Below are 7,477 nucleotides of genomic sequence, written 5' to 3'. Positions count from 1 at the left end.
CCTATGGACTGCTCGCAATAAGCTCGTGATTGAGCATGTGATTCAATCTTGTGCAACTAACTCTAACTACAAACTGTGTGGTTTCTTACAGCTATGGAGACCGCTCAGCAAGCGGTATGATCGGGACCTCATCGACAGGATCTTCTCGGCTCTACGCACCATCACCAGAGCATTGGCGCCACCGCTCCCTCCACCACCACATGATCCTGATTAATTAGTTAGACTTTGATCCATATTTTGGGGTTGTTTTGGCTGTGCCCCCAGCGCTCTGTATTGTGTTGCACTTTAGTTTGTGGTGCCCTTGTGGTAACTTATTTTCGTTTTCCTTGGATGGACCTTTCTGTTGGCCGTTGTTGCTGGATGATGTTGTGGAGGTTGCTTTATAATCTAAAGAGGGGGGGGACCCTATTTCGTGAGTAGTGATACGTCTCCAACGTATCTATAATTTTTGATTGTTCCATGCTATTATATTACCCGTTTTGGATGTTTATGGGCTTTACTTACACTTTTATATCATTTTTGGGACTAACCTACTAACCGGAGGCCCAGCCCGTATTGCTGTTTTTTTGCCTATTTCAGTGTTTCGAAGAAAAGGAATATCAAACGGATTCCAAACGGAATGAAACCTCCGGGAGCGATCTTTTTGGAACAAACGTGATCCAGAGGACTTGGAGTGGAAGTCAAGGCAGCCACGAGGGTGCCCGGTGTGCCCCCTAGGGCTGGGCGTGCCCACCACCCTCGTGGTCCCCTCGAGCATCCACCAACCTCCTTCTTCCTCCTATATATACCCATGTACCCCGAAAACATCAAAAGCGACCACGAAAAACTATTTCCACCGCCGTAACTTTCTGTATCCGCGAGATCCCATCTTGGAGCCTTCATCAGTCTTCGCCGGAGGGGGAATCGATCACGGAGGGCCTCTACATCATCTCCAAGGCCTCTCCGATGAGTTGTGAGTAGTTTACCACAGACCTTCGGGTCCATAGTTATTAGCTAGATGGATTCTTCTCTCTCTTTGAATCTGAATGCAAAGTTCTCCTTGATCTTCTTGGAGATCTATTCGATGTAACTCTTTTTGCGATGTGTTTGTCGAGATCCGATGAATTGTGGGTTTATGATCAAGTTTATCTATGAGAAATATTAGAATCTCCTCTGAATTCTTTTATGTGTGATTAAGTTATCTTTGCAAGTCTCTTCGAATTATCAGTTGGGTTTGGCCTACTAGATTGATCTTTCTTGCAATGGGAGAAGTGCTTAGCTTTGGGTTCAATCTTGCGGTGTCCTTTCCCAGTGACAGCAGGGGCAGCAAGGCACGTATTGTATTGTTGCCATCGAGGATAAAAAGATGGGGTTTATATCATATTGCATGAGTTTATCCCTCTACATCATGTCATCTTTCTTAATGTGTTACTCTGTTCTTATGAACTTAATACTCTAGATGCATGCCGGATAGCGGTCGATGTGTGGAGTAATAGTAGTAGATGCAGGCAGGAGTCGGTCTACTTGTCACGGACGTGATGCCTATATACATGATCATGCCTAGATAATCTCATAATTATTCACTTTTCTATCAATTGCTCGACAGTAATTTGTTCATCCACCGTAATACTTATGCTACCTTGAGAGAAGCCACTAGTGAAACCTATGGCCCCCGGGTCTATCTCTATAAACTTTCAATCTACTTTTATTTGCATCTTTACTTTTCCAATCTATATTATAAAATACCAAAAATATATTAATCTTATCATATTATCTCTATCAGATCTCACTTTCGCAAGTGGCCTTGAAGGGATTGACAACCCCTTTATTGCACTGGTTGCGAGTTCTTGTTTGTTTGTGTAGGTGCATGGGACTTTTGAGGAGCCTCCTACTGGATTGATACCTTGGTTCTCAAAAACTGAGGGAAATACTTACGTGTCATATCCCTGGTCCTGATATGCAGTAGGCTAGCCCTTCATGTGTGCATCATGTTTAACTTTTCAAATGAACTTGAAATGGGGACTGATCAAACCCTAGCACCAGATCAAATCAAATAGGTTCAACATAAAATCATTTTCAATGAACCTGAAATGCCCTTCTAAAATTTTCATCATCTTTGCCTTGGGCTAGAACCTCTGACAAAAATGGTGCACACTTTTCTAGGACATCATAAGGTCACTTAATTAAATAATATAGTATTTGCATTTGGGCATTTAAATGCTATAAAATATTTTAAATGCTCAAATAATACCAAACTGAAATGTTTACTGTAGGATATATTTCCAACAGTGGTCAGGAGTAGTTGCATGATTTTTGGGATTGATTTAGTATTTTTAATAAAGCCAAAAAGTTGCAGTAAAATAGAAAACAGTAAATTAAATAGAAAACGGAGAGAGAGAGAGAGGAAACTACGTGGGCCGCTTACCTGTCCAGCCTGGCGGCCCAAGTGTGGCCGGCCCAGCCCACCACCGCCTCCTCCCTGTCGTCTTCCTCCCCCGCCAGAAGGACGGAGGCGCGTGGCCGCCCCGCGCCGGCCACCTCCTCCCTCCCTGCCTGCCTGGCTCCTCCCCGGTGCTCCTAGATGACGCCACGGAGCGCCACGCACCCTCCTGGACCACTCTCACTCTCTCCCGTGCTTCCCCCTCCTCTGCTCTCTCTCCCTCTTGCGCCCGAGCGCCGCTGTCGCCGCCGCTCATCGATGCCGCGCCCTGAGCCACCTCCTCGCCTCCCCGACGCATCCATCGACCTCGCCGCCGTCGCCTACGCCTTCTACACCGATCCAAGCGACGCCGGAAGCCCCAAATCGCCGTCCCCGCCGTCTTCTTCAACCTCGGTCCGCCGAGATCGCCATTGTCGCCCTGTTTCCTCCGGCCCCTCCCCGAGCTCACCGTATGCTTCAACCGACTCCCCGTGATCTCCTCTTCCTCCTCCCCCTTCCTGTTCTCGCTCTCGAGCACCACAGCAACCGCACCGAGCTTGGCCGCACCCGCCGCCGCCACCGCACGTCGCTGTCGTGGCCACAGCCACGTTGGCTTGATTCCGAGCATGCCATTGTCTTCACCGTACTCGCAGGATCCCGTAGCCACCACCAGCTCCTCCTCCCTTGCACCACAACACCGATTCCGCAAACACCCGAACACCGGCCGCCGCATTCGTGCTCGCCGGCGTCATCTCCGGCCACCCCCGCACACACTGCCTGCACCACACGACGCGCGAGTCCACCAGCATCACGTAGATGCCCTCCGCCGGCAGTTTGGTCGCCGGAGACACAAACTCGAGGCTCGCCACCGCAGCTAGCCTTGCCGGCGTCAAGCCGCCGGTGGGTTTGACCCCGCTGACCCGGGGTTGACCTTGTTTGACCCCCCAGGGTCGCTGACAAGTGGGCCCAGGGCCCCAGCTAATCCTAGTTTAGTTTTTAATTAAGTCTAATTACTCCACTCCCATTTCTAGTTAGTAGTAGTTTAACACTAATTAATTTAGATTAGTTAGTTAGTCACTGACGTGTGGACCCCACATGTCAGGTTTGACCTGGACCCGGCTCCGTTGACCCGCTGACGTCACACTGACGTCAGGCTGACGCAGTAAATCATTTTCTGGATTTATTCTTTTTAGGAAATTCCAGAAAATGGTCAAAACTTCTAAAAATCATAGAAATTCAACTGTAACTCCAAATGAAATAAGTTATATATGAAAAATGATCAGAAAAATCCAATCTATCCATCTGTACATTTTCATGCATGTTTGAACAACCTAAGGTTCCTGTATATGACAAATTGCATAATTGGCATTTAAATAAGCACATATGGAGTTTGAATTTGAACCCTTGGTTCAAACCAACTTCATTTAATCTGTTCTAAGTTGCATTAGCCAAAACACACTCATTTTGCCATGTCATATTCATGCATCATATTGTTGCATTGCATTGATTGTGTTTCTCTGTGTTGCCGGTATTTGTCCCCTCTCGATAGACTTGGTTCCGATGATGAGTTCGATGACACCGATGAAGAAACTATATTATGTTCAGAAGTGCTAGGCAAGCAAAAACCCCTTGTTCATTCCGATACAATCCCACTTTCTCGCGCCTGCTCTCTTTTACGGCATTAGGACAACAACATTTCAACTGTTACATGATGCGGTAGTTGAACCCCTTTCCTCTGCATGACCTGTCATTGCCACAGTAAATAGATGAAACCCACTAGCATGAGTAGGAGTTGTTTGAGCCCTGATGTGCCTACTCATTCATGCTTGTTGTCATGCCTGCTACTGCTTAGAGTTGAGTCAGGTCTGATTCATCGGGGATGAATTGGAATGTGGTGAACATGTCCTACTGTGTGAGAGCTAAGTGTGTGAACACGATTTGGTAAAGGTAGCGGTGAGAGGCCATGTAGGAGTACATGGTGGGTTGTCTCATTGAAGCCGTCATCACGAACTGAGTTCTGTGTTTGTGATCCATGAACAGTTACTACCACACATTGGGTTCCGGTAACTCGACCCCTCTCGACTTATTAATCAACATGATCTCTGTCCAGGAGTTACAACTAGTTTCTGGTGTTTGTAGGTAGTGTTAGTAGTCTACCAAGTGGCACCCAGTACAGGTGGGCTTGGGACAAACTAGGCACAGTGGCTCGGTGTACCATGTGGCACCCGGATGGTGGGCTTGGGAACCCTGCACACATCGTTTGGGGCCGTGAGCGACACCCTGGCCGGATCTCCTTGCGGATGGAACCCGAATAGGCGATAAACCTGGACGAGAGACTTGTGTGGTTACTCAGGTCGTGGCCGACACCCTCGCTGGGCTTCCGCTTGAAGGTTACCGAGTACATGTCGTGTAAACAGCGATAAGTGGTGAGAGCGTGTGTGAAGAAGTACACCCCTGCAGGGTTAACATTATCTATTCGAATAGTCGTGTCCGTGGAAAAGGACTTCTGGGTTGCCTGTACAGTTCATAGACAAGTGAAAGTGGATACTCTAAAATACGCAAGATAAGCGTGAGTGCTATGGATGGCGTTCTCGTAGGGAGACGGGAGTGGATCCATAGTGGTGTATTGATATGGTGAATATGTGGACTCGTGTGCGCCACCTCAAAAAGATACTTGCAGTCGTATTTCAGGATAGCCACTGAGTCAAAGCTGGCTTGCTGCAGTTAAACCCCACCACCCCCTTTGTTGATAATGATGCATATGTAGTTAGTTCTGATGTAAGTCTTGCTGGGTACATTTGTACTCACGTTTGCCTATTTTATGTTTTTGCAGAGAGACTTCAGTCTCGCTAGTAGTTCCGCTTGGACTTCGACGTTTAGCTTGTTACCTCAGCTACAATCTTGTGCCCTCGACAGGATCTTGTAGATAGTCAGGCTTCTCAGCCTTTTTCATTTGTAGATGTCTGTACTCAGTCATGTTAAGCTTCCACATGTGCTTTGACTTGTATGCTCTGAATGTTGGGTCATGAGACCCATGCTTGTAATATCTCGCCCCTCGGAGCCTATTGATTGTAATACTTGAGTTGTAGAGTCATGTTGTGATGCCATGTTGTATTTGCACATATCGAGCATATTGTGTGTATGTTATTGAAATGCTTGGTATGTGTGGGATCTGACTATCTACTTGTTTATCCTTGGTAGCCTCTCTTACCGGGAAATGTCTCCTAGTGCTTACAGTGAGCCTTGGCAGCTTGCTACTGCTCCGGAACACTTAGGCTGGTCGGCATGTGTCCTTCTTCGTTCCTGTGTCTGTCCCTTCGGGGAAATGTCACGTGGTGTTTACCGGATTCCTGCTAGCCCAGTTGCTACAACCCGGATTCACTCACTGATGACCGACACATTCATTGTTGGGTCATGTATGCCTGTCCCTGTAAGTTGGTGCCACTTTGGGTTCACGACTAGCCATGTTAGCCCGGGCTCCTTGTCATATGGATGCTAGCGACACTATCATATACGTGTGCCAAAAGGCGCAAACGGTCCCGAGCCTGGTAAGGCGACACCCGTGGGAATACCGTGCATGAGGCCGCAAAGTGATATGAGGTGTTACATGCTAGATCGGTGTGGCATTGAGTCGGGGTCCTCACAGCTTTGGTATCAGAGCTTGACTGCCTGTAGGATTACCAAGCCAAACTGTTCGAAGTTGAGTCTAGAAATTCTTTAGTTATATAAGGGAATTGATTGTGGGATGGAACGTAAGGTTCTTTTTACTCCTTATACCTTGTGGCCTTCTGATCTGAGTCATCCTATCTTTCCTACGGGGTTAAGGAACTAGGATTTCTCTTCTTTCTATTAGGATCACGTGTTACTAATCCGTAGACTTGTAAGATTGTTGGATTTAAGGCTCAGTTCAGTTCCTACTACTTCCGTGTGTTCATAGTTGGTCTCAGAATCTTGATATTGTGATGATCGAGTGGTTATGCCACCATTTTTGTAGGATGTCTCAAATCTTTTGAGCATTTACAGCCGTTATGCTATCCGAGTCATACCTGGTTTCAAAACAATCTGATGCACTTGCAAATCCTTTCCCTCTAGATTTGATGCTCCTTTAGGTCAGGTTAATCACACTAATTGTTGAGTTGAGGTATTCTAATGCCTCGACATTTATGTTGGAATTATTATTATGACCCTAGGTGTCCTAGGGGGATCATCTAGTAATCTAGCCATGATTTGTGCCCCAGTGTGATGATTCTGGCCTTTATTCTCGAAAGCATCCCGTGATGCCACCTAGTAGTAGGTATTCTACTCCTTGGGTTTTGAACCCGAGATTCACCCTACTTACCTTGTGTTGATAGTGTTTGCTAGTTCCTTTAGAATATTAGTAACCTTTGCGATAGTCCTCGAGGTCCGTGGTATATCGTTCTTCCAAATACCATGAACCATTCTTGGCAAGGAGTTCTTTTGAAACAAAAGATCACAACCAGAGTGCTCTTGATGAGTTCTCCATTCTATATTGTGAATCTGCCAGTTCTACCTTCTGCATGGGTTATCCGAAAGAAATGTTGAGCTTTGCTCGACATACTAATCTATGCATCCACAACTCAGAAAATCATATGTTCCTTTGACTTGTCCCCCTTTAGTTGTTTTCTGGCCCTTGTCTATCAATTCATAGTCAGGAGTAGTTATGCACTCTTGTTCTTCGATGTGTTCTATTCTTGTGGTCCGTCAAGCCGTTCTATTTCAGAATGAATAGGAGAAACAAACTCCAGTACCTCATCCATTTCTAGGATTGGGTCAAAGCAATTGTATTCCACAGACCAAAATGCCAATCTAGCTTTTGCTCTGCTCCACCTTGGAGTGTTACCATCTTTATTTCAAGAGTGTCATGAGAATTGCACCACCTCTTATGAATTCTTGACACAGTAATACTTCTTGCCATCATTGTTCATTCCTCGGTTTCGTGTTGTCGCAACCGGAGTGCCAACAAGTGTACTGTGATGTGCGAAATCAATACTCCCGGCAACGCTGTTGCTCGGTAGTTAATGGACAATAATTTCACCCTTAGCGTGTTGGTTATCGAGT

Source organism: Triticum dicoccoides, chromosome 2B, assembly GCF_002162155.2.
Source record: "Triticum dicoccoides isolate Atlit2015 ecotype Zavitan chromosome 2B, WEW_v2.0, whole genome shotgun sequence".
Taxonomy (NCBI): Eukaryota; Viridiplantae; Streptophyta; class Magnoliopsida; order Poales; family Poaceae; genus Triticum; species Triticum dicoccoides.
The sequence above is the reverse complement of the archived record's forward strand: the minus strand, read 5'-3'. Positions refer to the sequence as shown.